This window comes from Orussus abietinus, unplaced genomic scaffold (assembly GCF_000612105.2).
Source record: "Orussus abietinus isolate OABI.00-Male unplaced genomic scaffold, Oabi_2.0 scaffold6, whole genome shotgun sequence".
NCBI lineage: Eukaryota > Metazoa > Arthropoda > Insecta > Hymenoptera > Orussidae > Orussus > Orussus abietinus.
The window spans coordinates 62,047-77,861 of NW_019396002.1; the positions used below are offsets into that span (position 1 = coordinate 62,047).

Sequence of the window (15,815 nt, forward strand, 5' to 3'; positions counted from 1 at the left end):
TCACTTCTCACGAGGAGGCCATTAGTCGATCCGTTGCGTCGGGGATCGATGCTCGCCGCGTGTTATTCCCGATCGCGGACGTCCGCGAGCTCGTCGGTTCATCCCGAGAGTCGTCTAGATGCCGATCGACTCGAAAGTAGGGTGCGTGCCTTCAATTCGGGACAAGTAGTAAGTAATCGAGACAAGTACCATGTGCACTCACCTAGAGTCCAGTTTTAGACCTGATTCATGTCCTGGGCGTCCAGTAGCGCATTCGCGCTTACGCGTCAACGTCTATTAATATTCCTCCAGGATATATGCGGTCCTAAGACGTAACAACTTCCTCCGACTTCCTCGACGCTCCTCGCCGCGTCATATAAAACCAAGACGAGCCAAATAAACGCGTCGATCCCGATACCGGCGTCGTTCTAGCCGGCGATCGACGATCACCGAGCGGACGGCCGCCGCGTTGAATTAGCGGAATCGATGTTCGCCCGTGATTAGGAAATCGCGCCGTAAGTACGGGTAGTCGGGCGTTGGCGCGTTCGCGCGACTGGCAACCGGCTATTAGAGAATTCCTTCCCCGCTGCCCTCCCTCGTCCTCGCGATCTCCTCGTCACCAGGAGTGAACGGAGCCGGTTCCACGGACCGAAGTTTAGACCGAGCCAACGTGGAAATCGACCACTCGGCCTCGGCGATCGAGCGCTCGATTTGGATCCGACTTGGATTCGACGTGGATCCGACTTGGATCCGACTTGGATTCGACATGGATCCGACTTGGATCCGACTTGGATCCGACTTGGATCCGACTTGGACCCGACTTGGACCCGACTTGGACCCGACTTGGACCCGACTTGGACCCGACTTGGACCCGACTTGGACCCGACTATGGTATCTCCGGGGGACTGAAACCTTATTCTCGAATCGATACGATCAACTTTGCGAATGCGAAATTAACCGAATTGTTCTCGACTTGGATCCCACATGGATCCGACTTGGATATCGTCGAGGGACGGAAACCTTATTCTCGAATCCATACTATCAACTTTCGAATGCGAAATTGACAATTTACGACTTTGAAATGTTGACCAATAACGTGACATGGCAACAATGCGACATTTTTCATGCGAATCTATTCATGGGTGAAAAAATCCGGATGAACTCGAGAATCGGATCCATGATCACTCGGAAATGAGTGAAAACGATTTTCTTCTTCGTGAGCCGATTGCTTTTGACGTCACATAATAAACAAAAATGCGATTTAGTAACAAGAGACGATTGGTCTTAAAGTTCTGACATTGTTTCGGTGATTTCCGACGATTTCCAGCTGATTTCCACATCATTTAATTATTCGCGTTGAAATCCATGATTTCCTGAGTGAATGCCCCCTCGGGTACCTCACTCTTCAAACGGCGTCGTGTGAATCTTACAACGCGAACGAAAAGTTCTAATCAATAGTATAAAAATCGGTGGAGCGTGGAAATTTCCACGTACGTTCTCTCCGGTATATCTTAACTGCCGGTTGACGCCTTATCACGCTAAGCCGTTGAAGAATGAATCGGTCTTAGGCTTGATTTTTACCGGTAACATCGAAATCTAAACCGACCCCGCACTTTTCACCGTGGCAATAAAAGATGAATCGATAACAGAGGGAAATAATCGCGAAGCCATCCCCCAACCGGTTTGCGACTCTCCTCCGCGAGGATGAGGATAAATGAAATCGATCCAAGAATGCAATTCGAAAAGGAGTGCGCTCGTTTCTAGGATTAATGCTCCCCTGGAGGTATCCCTTTCCCCCGAGGAAAAAGGAGACCGAGTGGATTACCTCACGCCGGGGAAAATATGAGCGGGGCCGTCTCGCTCGCGCGATTATCGCGCTTTATGCCGCGGTCGCACGCGAGCCCGTGGGTCGCGCGCGGAAAGGCCGCGAGTCACCTCCATTTACGGAAATTAATGATCTATCGCCGTCCTTGCCGGTCGGAAAATTCCTCGAGCGAGTTTTTCTGGCCGAGGGGCGCCATCTTTGCGTCGGGCCCGTTTCTCGCCCTGGCGGGGGCTCGGGGTAACGATCAGGGGGCCCGCCCACGGTTCTCTCGACTCGGTAGGATCGTTAACCGATGGGTGTAGTCGCGGTTGTCACCGCCTAAGTGAAAAATAGATACGCGGCCGACGCGTCGAGACGTCGATAGCGATAGCGCGTCGTTTCGATTCCCCCGCTAAATGGCTGAAAAACGGCTTAACGGCTCGGCCATTTCACTTAGGTGCCTCCTTATCTCCGCGCAAAAATGACGACCGCCTTGGCAAGACCACGACAGAGATAGGTAAATTAGCGAGGTACACGTAAAATCGCGTTAACCGTTGTAACGCCTGGCTGCAACGGTTAATCCGACTTTATGCGACTTTACGCCTCCGGAGATATATTTAATTACTGGGAAAGCCCGCCGGCTCGTTTGTTAATCTTTGTGGACTGCGATTATCCCGGGTGCGCGCTTAAGTCTAGACTCGATACTTCTAGCGCTTCTCTAGTCCTCTAACTCCCCATATCCGCGTATCCAAGAACTCCGTATCTAAAAATGTTGATCATCGATCCGGAGACTCGATTCCGTCGACACCGAGCATACTCCGAGAGATTTTCACGAAATCCAGAGGAGGTCCGTCGCGTTAGGGCCGACTCGGCAACCTTGACCCTCCGAGGCCGGGTCCGAGGTCCGGTTGGACCTCGGGCAATCCCGAAGATAAATCACGGATTCGTCTCGGTCGCCGCGGCGAAGGCCCCCCACCTCCGGTGGAGTGGGCCTTGCGGGTCGGCAGCTGCGCCTCGCTCCTAAACGGGCGAGCCTCCTCCCTCGAGAGTCCCGCGGGACTCGTCCCTCGTCTGGGTCCAGTCCTGAAACCGAGGAGAAACCGAGGAAAACCCGAGACATTTCCGCCAACCCCTCGCCGATCGACTTCCACCCACGACCAGCCACGAAAAGAAGCTCCCACGCGTTCGCCTCTTTTTCGGCGCATAACAACGCATGATAACAAATCAAACTCCCGACGCAATATTTCCCGCAAAACTGAATTCTCACGAGCCAGATGCGTGGGCAGAATCCCGGAGCCAGCCATGAAAGTGGCCAAAAGTAAACAAGAGTCCTTCGAGTCTCGATCCCTACTAAATTCGTCCCCAACTCGAGCCCGGTAAACGAATCCGCCTATCAAGTAGTTAAAGGGATGCAGAATCCCGGTAAATCCCTCCCCCCTTGAGAAGAGTCGCTCCGGAGGTGTCCTCCGGCTTTCCGTCGGCGAGAGCCCTCCGGCTACCTCCGGAGCGCCTAGGTAAGCGCCAGGTCGGGTCCGGTCTCCCGAGAGACGTCGTCCTTAATACTATTTCCACCTCCGGCCGGGTCCGCTGGCGCGGTAAACGAGCGACTGGTATTTCTAGTTAATAACTTCTCGGGAGGACGTATGGGTCTCGCGTGTGCGCGCACCCGCTCGGCGGGCACGCATGGCGGCGGGGCCTGGTTCAGGGGGTCCGGGCCCCCGAGGACGAGTTCAAGGCCAGTGGTACGCGAGTCGTTACCGGAGCCGGACCGTCCCGCGGGATCGCCGGCGAAATCTGCGCGAGATCGAGCCCCGCCGATAAGGCCCCTCTCGCGGGGCCCGCTCGTGCACGTGCGCGACCTCCCCCTGTCCCCCTGCCCCCTCCCGCGCACGGGTGTCGCCGAACCACTTCGTCCCCCCCCCCGTGCATTCCGCGACCTTTAAACTCGCGTGCTCGCCTTCTCGGGCCGACCTCCTCCCGGGGGCGGCGGACCTCGCGCGCGGCGACGAAGGTCGATGCGTCGTCACTCTGTCCTCGTCCTTTTTCTCGCGCCCCTTTTGTTCCTCCTCTTCCTCGTCCTCTCTTCTTTGGCCTCTTGGTTTTTTGGCCCGGTCGCCGTGACGGACCGGTTCGGCTCTATCGCAGGGCGTAGGAAAGAGCGACCAGGGCGGGCCCCGGCTTCTTCTCTAACGCCTGCGCGTTTTTTTCCGCCGCGTCGCGCGCGTGAGCACGCGTCCTGCGGAAAAGCCTCTGTCACGCGATTGGAATCCGACCGCATCGGCGATATCTTGGACGGGGAACGGCACGGCGCGCAACGAGACGGCGTTTATCGCATTCCGCGACTTGTTTGCGCCACCTTCGTCCCCGGATTGGCAAAAGTCGCCTCTCGCGGAAAGTTCCGACGCTATCCTGGAGACGCGGAAGACACCCTTGGGTTATCGATGAGTCGGGGGGGGGTCGATCTCGTTATCACGTGACCTCGCGGAAAACCCGCGCTTCCGCCAGCCGAGCGCGGATCTCGCCGACTGGCCGCCCCCGCCGCTAGCCGGCGTCCGGCTCTTCCGCGAAATCGCGACGGATGACCCCCGCACGCAGGCGCAATAAATCCCGCATAAATTACAAGCCAATCATTTTGAGAATAGGCAATCTCGCGGCGCACGTTCGAGCTCGTGCCGATATATACCCGGGCACGGGCTCTACGTTCCTACCTCGTGTCTCCCTTCGGGCTACGGCACATGTGCCGTAACGAGCTCGAAATTACGCGTTCTGCCCAACGCCCGTGATGTCTCGCTTCCACTCCGATGCCCCCGCGAAACCCACGCGAGGACGTGCACGCGACTGCCCGTCGGCGGATTCGCCGCCGGAAGTGGACGCAGCGTGGAAATCCCGTCCCCGACGCGAGAGATCTGAGGAAGACGAAGAGGGACTCGGAGAATACCCCGAGAAAGATATTTCTTTCGACCAGATATAGTTTTTCGAACGGCGCCGAAAGAAACGTTTCGTTAGTTCGGGGCATAATTACTTGACTCGATAGAACCCAAATAATGACGTGTAGCGATTCTTAAGAATTGTGACGATTTATTTGAGTTTGTGTGAAGTTCATTGAATTGACTACATATCTCTTTGGTGCCGTTCGAAGAAATATTTTTTTGGTTCAATGAATATCATTTCTCGGGGGGGTATGCACAAACAAATATTCGGCTATATCGATACAATTTTTCTTGGTTCCACCATGGAGTAGGGTCACACGGCGATCAAATATCTTGGTTATGGGTGAAAAATTACTTAAATGTTCGCTTTGATCCTCCACGACACTTTGGGCAATCAACAAGTTATATGAATAATAGAATTTTGTCACGTCAACCGAACATTCGCTCTTGCATGTAATAACCATATTCAATGGCTAAGCCGAGAAAAGTGTTACCGATTTAACCAAATATTTTTCTTATGCAAATAAGTCAAGAAAAGAGAAATAAAGAGTGGGGGCGTGCGCGCGCAGGCGAAATTCCACGGTCGGGAGTAATCCTTGGCGCGGGGTGCGGGGAGAATTTCCGGCCGGCGGGTCCCTTAATCCGCGGCGACGTGTCCACTGGGCGGGCCCGAATCGATCGGTCGAGCTTGTGCGTCGATCGCGAGATCGCGACGACTCCTCTCGCCGGATCGATCGCGAAGGATCAGGATCGAACGGCCACGGTCCACGAGGACGCGACGGACCGTTCCCTGGGATCGATGACGGGACCCCGGGGGAGAGATATACCGTTTCCCTCTGAAATCCGATCTCGCCCTCTTTCGCGATCTACACGGATTCGAGATAGGAATCGGGACCACCTTCGATCGCTCGGAAACGAGACGGCATGGCGGGCCGAAACAAGGGGGGAAAAAAGGGAGGATCGATCTCTTCGCTCCCAAGTAGCCGAAGGGGATCGGCGCGAAACCGGAAGGCGGACGAGGACTCCCAAGGGTGCCTTCCGGACGACGCGGAGGCTCCGACGCTCTTCGAGGCGCTCCACCTGGCATCGGCTCGAAGTCACGACAACGATTTCACGGTCGGAGCCTCGCAGTTTCGCGTACCACGTTTGCGGTTGACCGAGCGGTAAGTATGCCCCGTTCCGCGCAAACGGCCAGGATGCCGGCCATAACATTCGGAAGAACCACCCGGACCGTGCTCGCGAAGAGCGCCCGGGAAAAGCGATACGTATCGCCGCGGATTCCGCGTAAAACATGCGCGATGCAAATACGCGCAATTACGACAGCGAGCCCATGCCGCGTCGACTGGTTCTTATCTTTCCTTTCGCTTTGCGTAATATCGGACCTCGTCGAGTTATCAAAAGTACGAGTCGAAATCGGCACAAAGGGCGTTTTCGATGCTCCCCGGTTAAGCAGGAACCTCCTCGGCTTTGCGTCGCGTGACCTAACCCATATTGGTTATTTTAACCCTCTGAATACGAAACCCTTTCGACATATGGGCGAAATTCATCAAAGCGTGCAAGCAATATTGGGCCAAATGTCGAACGCCTCTAGGCGCCTTTAGGAGCCAAAGAGCTAAAGGATCGGTGCTCGACGAACACCGGGAGAATCCCTGGGTACGTCCTCTCTTCCTCTTCGAAATACGCGCGGATCTCCACTCTCGGACGCGCCAGGAGAGCCGAAGGAGAACCGAGCCCGACATAACCTAACCCACTCGAGAATCCTCCGAGGCGGAGAGGAATCGAGGTGTATCCTCCGGCGCGAGGGAACGCGGGAATGCGTGGCGTGGCCGCCGGCAATAAAGCGCGGTTGCGTATCGTCCGCGAATAACCGGAATAGATCGCGGCTCGGTGAAACCGGCCGCGCGCGCTCCGTCCGCTCGGGCCGAGGTTCGCGCGAGCGCGGCTCGCCGAGGAGTGGCGCGGCCTCCGGCGCGAGCGGAAGCGCAAGGACGCGCGCCCCGCGGAGGCCAATGGGGGCCCTCCGCCGAGTCACGTGGCCCGCGATGCGCGAGCGGGGTGCGCGCGAGCCCGCGGGCTGGCCCACATCCGCAAATACGATCGCGACGCCGGCGCTCACCGCTGATTAATCCGCGATTATTTATTCGCCGCGGCGCCCGGCGTCGCTCGGCCGTTGCCCGTAAACTCGGGTATGCCGGCGGTGTTAAGTTTCCGGGGCCGCGGCGCCGAGCGCCGAAACTCGCGCCCGCCGCGGCGACTTCCGCGCCGATTTACGAGGTCGGCGCGACCAACGCCAAGCGTCGGCCCGAAGGACACGGATTCGGCACACGGGACGGGCCCAACGAGAGCGGAACCGCGGCCGCCGGCCTCGCGAATCGCGAGTCGAGCGGAGTTATTCACGATATCGACCCCCCTCTCTCCCTCTCTCCCTTTCGAGAACGCGAGGAAAAAGCGGCGGCAGAGTGGCAATGTTGCAAGCGTTTCCGGTATCGGGACCCGGTACGCGGCACGCGGCTGCGCGTAACGCTATAACCGGCCATTACCTCATCCTATCCCACTTTTCGTTAAACAATAGGTACTTTATTTCTTTTCTCGCCGGGATCGGCCGCGAGAAAGGCGAGCGGCCGTGATAACGCGTGCGGTGCCCGCAACGGGTCGAGGCGGTCGACCCTCCTCTTAACGATCGCCGCAATTACCGGATCTCGAAAAAATGCAGCGCTCGATGCCCCCCGCATCACATATCACTGCACATTTAACGCGAACAACATCGAAGCTTCCGCACCTCCACCGGGCATTGCCCACGAAAAACCGTACTCTTAGGCTGAAGAAATAAATCAGTAAAAATCTATAAATCTATAAATCTGCAAGTCTATACATTTATTTCCAACCGATACCAAATCGCGACGAATCGTCAACCGCGAGATCGACTCCTGATCGACATTTTGCTTCGATCGAATTTCAATCCCCTCGACCGTTTCTTTCGTTTCCGCGATGCTCCCGGCGGCGTCGGCGATTCATCAAAGGGGGTCCCCCCTCGGCCCGGGAATTAGTCCCGCCCGGGCCGGCAGCGGCCGATAAGTCAGTGCCAACTCGGGAGCGAAGTAATTAGCGTTCCTGCGGCCGCTGTCGCGCGGCGGAATAATTAAATCCGATTGTCAGGGGGCCCCTCGGTAGCCGCGGCGCGCGCTCACCAGATGCTGCGCCCTCGGACGGCCGATAATAATTAGGGGGAATAATTAGCCCCGCCGCCGTTTCGCGAAGCCCGCGGCCGATTCCCCGCAAAGGCCGCAAAACGACTGCGCCGACCCGAGCCCGTCCATTTGCGGCGCGCATTTTTCCGCCCACGGGGAGGAGGGCCCGATCGCGTCGTCGGATCGCCGGATCGCGAATCGTTATCCCGGCCTCCTTGTGGCGCGAATACTCGAGCCCTGGACCGCGAGGAACGTCGGACCGGATCGTTGGGATGGTTCTGGCTCCTGATCTCCAGAGTGGAGGCGATCGAACGTCCCTCCACCTAGGCGCCGTAAACACGCGCGACAACGTCGAGCCGCCGCGGGAACGAGTCGGGATTTTTTTCGACTCGCGCGAGAAACCGCCGACCCGTTATACCCATCCTCCATTCAGGACTCGGAGCTGGACACAATGAGTCGCCGTAAAGCCGGAGACTTACGACCTGAGACGACCGGCCGACCGCAAGGGCCTCCATTCGCGGGATCAAGGACGCGAGTCCTCTCGCGTGGTAGAGATGTCTCGAGGATCGACGCAACGTCTCCCCCCCTTTCTGGAGAAGGTGGGAACCTATCGTTATTAACCCTTTTAGTGCCGGGCGAAAAAGAGGTGCTTATGCGAAGATAACCGGCCGAATTTACGATTTTACTAGGATTTGGAAAAAGGCTCATAAAAACCAAACGAAAAGCAATATTTACATAATTCAAAAAGCAGGGTATTAAGGACAAAATAGAGAATAAAACGGTGACGCTAATTTTTCTATATTCATTGAAAACTACATACATAACAAAGGTATAAGTGATAAAAGAAAAATTGAGTTCTCTGTTTCAAAACGTAATTGCACATAGGAAAAGTCATATTTTTATCATAAATTTATATAGACCGTTTATTGCAAAGTATATACTTTAAATTTCCAATATATTTTTTAACGAAATAAGTAATATTGCACGAGAAACATAAAAAATAATTCCAAGGCACATGGTAGGCGCCGGACGGATTATCCCATCCGAAACAAGTAATTGTTATAGGTTATAGGTTGTTATAGGTGTTGTTGTATCGTTATTTTAATTCTCTCGTAATGAAATTAGACTATTTAGAACGTATTATAAATTTATTTTGAGATAGAGATCTCTCGCAAAGCGAATAGTAAAGCGCTACAAGGTGCGGGCCGATATATCGGCTCTGGCGCTTTTCGCCAGTGCAGCGGGGGCCGATATATCGGCCCCCGGCACTAAAAGGGTTAAGAAAACAAAGAAGAACGTAAATTTTTAGACAATTGACGTTTCGAAAAATGTCCTGCACGGGACGCGAGGACGTTCCGCGCAGCGCCGAGGTGGAGGGCCCCGCAGTGTCCCCCGGGAATGTCATCCCGTCCAACAGGCGATCGTCGTCCGAGGACCAGTTTCTTCGTCCGGCCTTTCCTCAAATCGCCGTTCCGAGAAGGTCTCTGCGCCTCGAAACCGTTACGATGATACTTCGGCTTCCGAAGTGCGAATACCTGGTCCGAGCGGCGCAAGAACCGACTCGGAAGTCAGCTGGCGGGATCGGCATCTGGGAGGACCCGAACCCAGAAGGGGGAAGACGAATCCTAGTCCAGACCGCAAATTGCCCGAGGAACGAGAGGGCCTCCGGTAGAGGATCCTAGCTCGGACCGCAAACTGCTGGTCAAACAAGGAAAACGAGAGTCGACGAGCTCCCGGACTCGGCCAAAGTGCGAAAATACCTCGTCCTTGTCATCTTTTCCCAGCTCTAACTCGGGGAATCAACTCTAAACGGGTCAATGCAGACGGAAATAAGGACATTTCCACTTTTAACAAAGGACATCATTACCGGTAACGTCCTACCCTCCCTGCAGGAATAATCCCATCGGCAACAAAAATATTTTCAATTATATCGAACCATAGATGTAACCATTGTGGAACTGTCTTTAAAAAAAAAAAAGAAAGAAAAATACTTACTAAATTAGCAAATGAATTTGTAGCTACAGCCAAGGAATATTGTCACCTCCACTCAAACGAATGAGCGATACACAATTTGTCGTTGCTACCCTGAGAAAAAAAGTGAATCGTTTTTTTTTTCTCTGTTGTCAATATATCAAAAATCATTTCAGACAAAACTCTCACTGGCCGAATTTCAAGGGTTCACCTTGGTAGCAGCAAGTAAAAAAATGTCTTGTGACCGTGAATTCTTTTCACGCGGGTGGAGGAAGAGAAATATCAACGTTAACGTCGTTCCACCGAATTCGAGCAGGGGGCCACGGCTCTCGATCCTCGATTACGCCCTCGCGAGGTATCGAGGCCTAAGTTACTCGAAGAGTCGTGCAGCGTCTCGGCCGCGCAGATAATTGCCGTGCCGTAATGGGTGGTAACCATAATTTCACGACGTCGTATGCACACGGCATGGCCTCTCCGAAGCGCGGGGCACGGTTCAAGCCCATCCGGAGGGATCGTTTATCCGACGAGAGCGGGGATCGTGGTTTACAGCTCGCCGCGGGATGAGCCGGTGCGCGCGTCGCGTCGCGGCGCGCTTAATTACGCGCGTACGCACCGACCGGCTAGGTCGGCCGCCTCGGAAATCGGCCGGGGATTTCACTTTTCGCGAGTGCGGGGCCGAGAGAGCGAGTCCGGGTCGCGGGGTATACCAACACGCCGTTACGAGTTATTAATGAAAACCGTAACGGTTAACGAGCGACCGCGCTCGGTACCAGTGGGGCGTAAGTACCGAGCGCGTCCGTGCCGAATGCAAATTAAGTGGCGCGTCGGGCGCGCGTACCGAATCCGCATCCGAGCCGTGTCGGATGGACCACCGCATCTTGGCAAGAGAAGTCGCGAGGAGTCGCGAGAAGAAGCGCCGATCGGAGGGAGGGGCGGCGCGCGCACCCCGGCGCGCTCCCCGATGCGCCCCCGACGGGAGCCCTCCGGGAAATGACCGGAGGACGTGACCGCGCGTCCTTATATACCGGCCGCGAGCCCGCTCGTTCGCGCGGCCCGGTCCCGGGTCAATTACCGGCCGAGATGCACCTGTTGCCCGAGGTCGGGACGCGCGGTGCGACGCCTCCGACCGGTTCCGAGTCCACCGCGGCGGCCTCCTCCGCGCACCTCGCGTGATTCGAGTCCCTGGGGACTCCTAATTAATAAGAAAGGGACGACCGTCGCGCATGCGCGGACTTCCCTACGATTCAGGGGTTCGAAGGTGTACCGCGCGCTCGGCGTCGCTTCTTCCGGCTTTTTAATTACTCGCGGCGACACGGCGGCTTCTTTCGCGGCGGAAGAGGAGACAAGGGGGCTCTTCTCACTTCGAGGTAGCGAGCGAGCGATCGCATTGTTCCTCGAGAGGTCCCTTCTTCCCTCCTCCTCGAGGAGGCCGCCTCGCCGGCACGTCCCAGGGATTCGGCACGTGGAATCGGCCAGACGAGAGTCCTCGAGGCGGTGCGTCGCCTCGATCGAGTGCGTGCTAATTGCGGAAGGGTTACGCACGAGGGGCGCGCGCGCGTTAAGGCACGTACAGGAGATACCACCACTCGTACAGCTGCCGCGGGGAGAATTCCGCCGCGTTGAGAATTCACCGGGAAAGAGGGTAACGAAGCGAGACCCCGTAATGACGATAATTAAACGGTCAACGTTTTAGCCGCCGTAAAGGACGCGGCTCGTCCCTTTTTCGCCGGGTTTTTAATCAGGAAAACGATTCTACGTGTAACGGAGCGTGCAATGGGCCCCGAGCTCGGCCGTAAACGACGACCCCGCCGGCGGAAAATCGGACTCAGCAGGCGGCGATCGGCGCCGAGTGATTGCCGCCAGGTGTCGATATAGGGGGAGAGGAGGAGGAGGAATAAGAGAATTCGCGGGAGAATGTGAAAGCCCCGGGAGAATCGAGCGTGAACTAATTGCCCTATCACCGATAGCCCGGGAGAAATCGAGACGGCCGAGCGGTGGTCCGCGACTCCGTCGTTAATTCCCGTTTAAACGGCCGATTAATTCGCCGCCTTGCGGGGGGAGGGAGAGGGAGTGAAAAAAATTACGTGGCTGCGATATACCCACGCCGCGAGCGCATTTTTCTTTCCCCACGATTCTTTCTTTCCGGAACGTGCGCGCGTTATCGGCGACCGTGCACGAGCGCAATTGCAGCACATTCCTGCATCCGCGCGGCGCGTCCGGAGTGCATCCGGAATGCATCGGGGAGGGAATTACTCGGGAGGATCCCTCGCAGCGAGGCGATCGTAAAATCGAGAGTGCGTATCGGCTGTTCGACGGCCACACGAGGAGGGAAGGTTATTATCCAACCTCTTTTTACGAGCACGGCCTCGTAATGATCGCGCCGTACGTTTAATCGCTCCCGGACGTGTGCCCCCCTCTATTGGCCCCCTCGAGTCGGTCGGAGAAAGTCGAGGCCGAAATGGAAATTTTCTTTCCCTTTTTTTTTCGAAGGCATCGAGATTTTCTCGGGGTTAAGCTCACGGGCATCGTTTAAGGCGATTATTTTCAGGTGAGACGAGACTAGGGGTGGAGGTGACTCTCGGTTCGAGGGGGTGTAGACTACGCCGAACGCGCTACTCGCGATTAATAAAGCCATCGCCATCGGCTCGCGTGTACCGAGGATTATTTCGGGATTAACGTGGAACCCGGGCTTTCTTGGGTTATTTTCGAATTCGACTGGCTGCTGGGTAGGGGAGGAAGACGCTTCGAGTTTAGTCTGCAGCCCCGGAGTTAAGCCTGCGCTGAATTATGTATCGCCACGCGCCGCGTCACCGGACAGAAATACGAACCCCGTGAAACGCGCGACACGACCGCCGCACCGCGACGCACCGCGCCTGCATCTTTTCGGGGTGTCCCACCCCCGCAGCCCTTCCTCCCTTTCGATTCTCGGGACACACTCGACCCTGCTCGCCGACGCCTACCTTCCCTTTACCCTCGAAGTGGAACTAAGATATTGTGTTTCCTAAAGATAAAAATAACAGAAAAAAATGTATAGATAAAAGGAATGGCACTTGTAGAAAACGAAGATGAAAGGAAACGGCGGATCTCCATTACTAGTCCCAAAGTTGGAGGCTTTTCGACGGTCTTTACACAGGCGTTCGCCTTTTTTCCATTCTTCACAGTCTAATGAATCACGAGGTGGAGCGACTACTCGAGCCATTTTTCAATTCCGCGTAAACGTCGGCGGGGAAATCAAGAGAGGTCCTCTTATCCGACGTGCTTGCCCGAGTGCAGAAAAGTGTTCGTCATTATTCAGATGCGACGAGCGGGTCGCGCCCCAAGTGGGCTCGAAAAAAGAGCGGCGAAGCCGCTCGAGCCTCTTGGCGGCGGCACGATATCAAAAAATCCATTTAAATCATGTATATAAAGCTGGAATTGCCACTTTAGCACAATTCAATAAAAATTTGTTGCAAAATTTATTGCTATTTTATTCCACAAGAAACAAATTTTTTCCTCTTATACTTTTCCGAAAAATGGTGGCGATGTCAGCTTTATATAAAGCTAGCACGGCCACAATAACAAATAATTATTAAGTAAATGTTCATCGATGAATTATATACCAGAATTTATTGCTAATTAATTGGTCGCAGAAAAATCAAATTTCAATTTTTTTCCTCACCCTTAAAGGGATGAATCGCCACCCCTAGTGATGATCACGGTACAGAAACATGAAATACATGGGAGAATCGAACTATTTCTTCAGGTAGAAATTAATTGCTAATTAATTGCTCCGAGAAGAACCTAATTTCGAATTTTTTGCACAACCCCTGAGATGGTAGGCCAGTCCCACCTGTCGCCTCAGCATGGCCACGTAAAAAATGGAAGAATCGAACTATTTGTTCACGTGGGAATTAATCGCTAATTAATGTAGGTTTGAAAATTGTATTTTTACGAGGATATTGGTTCTTCTCGGATCAATTAATTAGCAATTAATTCCCACGTGAAGAAATAGTTAGATTATCCCATGTTTTTCATGTTTCTGCCCTGCGATCAGCACTAGGGGTGGCGATTCACCCGTTTAGGGGTGTTAAAAAAAAATTGAAATTTGGTTTTTCTGCGAGCAATTAATTAGCAATAAATTCTGGTATATAATTCATCGATGAACATTTACTTAATAATTGTTTTTTATTGTGACAGTGCTAGCTTTATACAAAGCTGACATCGCCGCCATTTTTCGGAAAAGTATAAGAGCAAAAAACGTTTTTCTTGTGCAATAAAATAGCAATAAATTAGCAATAAATTTTGCAACAAATTTTATTGAATTGTGTTAAAGTGGCAATTCCAGCTTTATATACATATTTAAATCCCCCGCCTTATCGGAAACGGGTCGGTCCGATGTCTATACCCGGCCAAACCCTGTAAATCTCAACCGTATATTTTCGCCCTCGAGCCGGAAACGGGCAAATCGAGCAAGGTGGACAAAAGCAGTCCCGTGCATAGATCGGGGCCCGCCCGAGGGAAGAGAGGAGAGAGCGCATTATCCCCGCTGACGGAATAGAAATCCAGCCCGAGGGACGGAAATCCTCCTATTTCATTTCAGGATTGAAAAGCACGGACGGAGAGTTGGCGCCGCGAAAAGGGAACCGGTAACATCATACGTCAAGGCAGGTATCCATGAACGGAAATACTATACGGGGCCGAGGTAACGCGCGCGCGTATCCACCGCTCGAGGGGAGGGCCGGGACGGTACTGCGCGGTGAAAGTCTGTCGCGCATGAAGCGACCGCTGCAACCAGGTATGCCGCACCTACGGCCATGCAAGTCGGGGGCCTCTCCGCAACCTGCTCGACTTACGTAACCGTCCCGAATCCTGTAATTCGGGCGCGTTGACGAGACACCGCCGAGTTGGTTCGATCGCGACAGAGGGAAGACCTTTCCTTGGGAGCCGAAATTCCCACTTAGGACCTCCAAACTGTTTCTAAAGGATCCTAACGCGATATACTTTCATACTTTAAGGACATACTTGAAACCTTCGAGGCGGCAGATTTGACACTCGTATACTTAAGGTGATGTGAAAGTGGCATCGAAGAGGTTTTGTTTATAAAACTTTTCTCCCAACTCGATTTACCGAACAGTTTGAAGCTATACAACGTGAACAGGGAGACTGTAAGGAAGGTCCTGAAACTCATGAAATTTCAATTCTTTTCAAATTTGTTTGTTAAAAATAGTTTATATAAAATGAAATTTCCCGAGTTTCAGGACCTACCTTAGGGTCTCCATATTCACGTTTTAAAGTATGAAACTATTTGAGACACCCAGTTCTATGAAAAGTTTTATCATCAATTGAGCTTTCGGATGCCACTTTCACATCCCCTTAAAAGTAGGACTTCGTTCGAATAAAGTAGGAAAAGGCTAATCGAATAAAAATTGAATGGAGAGGATGTAAAAAAGTGAAACAGGACCAAAAGAAGTCTTACTTGGGCTTATGGAAAGGCTACGATTTCGACTCGGGCGATTCGTTGGAAAGACCCAATATTTCGATCTAACCAAACACGAATTCTTTTGTACGCCTTTTCTACACACGCGTAGTCACGTGTTCCCGTGTTTCTCCTCGAAGACCGAATTGGTCCGGTTGATCGCGATCTTAGATCACACTTTATCGGTTCTGGGGTCGGGCGTATTACGACTGCGGGTGCTTTAGCAAATTAACGACGCATCGACGTCTACGCGCGGTACCCTCGATAACGTTAATTGCACGAGTGCGGGATATTTATCGGGGCTGCTCGCGGAAACCGGCGAGAAGTCAGACCTTTCGGGACGTTAAATCCGCAACGGATGTTTCAATTATCGATACCGATGCACTTAAGCGGCCGCGTTACGGGGGCGTCAGGGGACCCATAAACGTCGGCTTCAATAAGGATAGCGGTACACCTGCGTGAAAATCTCGAGGCCGGGGTTTCCTTCC

At 53.8% G+C, this 15,815-nt stretch overlaps 1 protein-coding gene across 5 annotated transcripts in view; it reads right to left on the reverse strand.

Annotated features, from left to right (window-relative positions):
- Nucleotides 1-15,815, reverse strand: part of LOC105702509 (trichohyalin) — a 99,841-nt gene that overhangs the window by 54,407 nt on the left and 29,619 nt on the right. The window contains exon 1 of one of the 5 annotated variants that reach the window (XM_012430134.2): nt 4,492-4,512. The exons of the other annotated variants lie outside the window; for them this stretch is intronic. The gene's annotated coding sequence lies outside the window, so the exon portion shown is untranslated. Of the gene's footprint in view, nt 1-4,491; nt 4,513-15,815 lie in introns of those variants that run through there. 5 annotated transcript variants of the gene reach the window in all.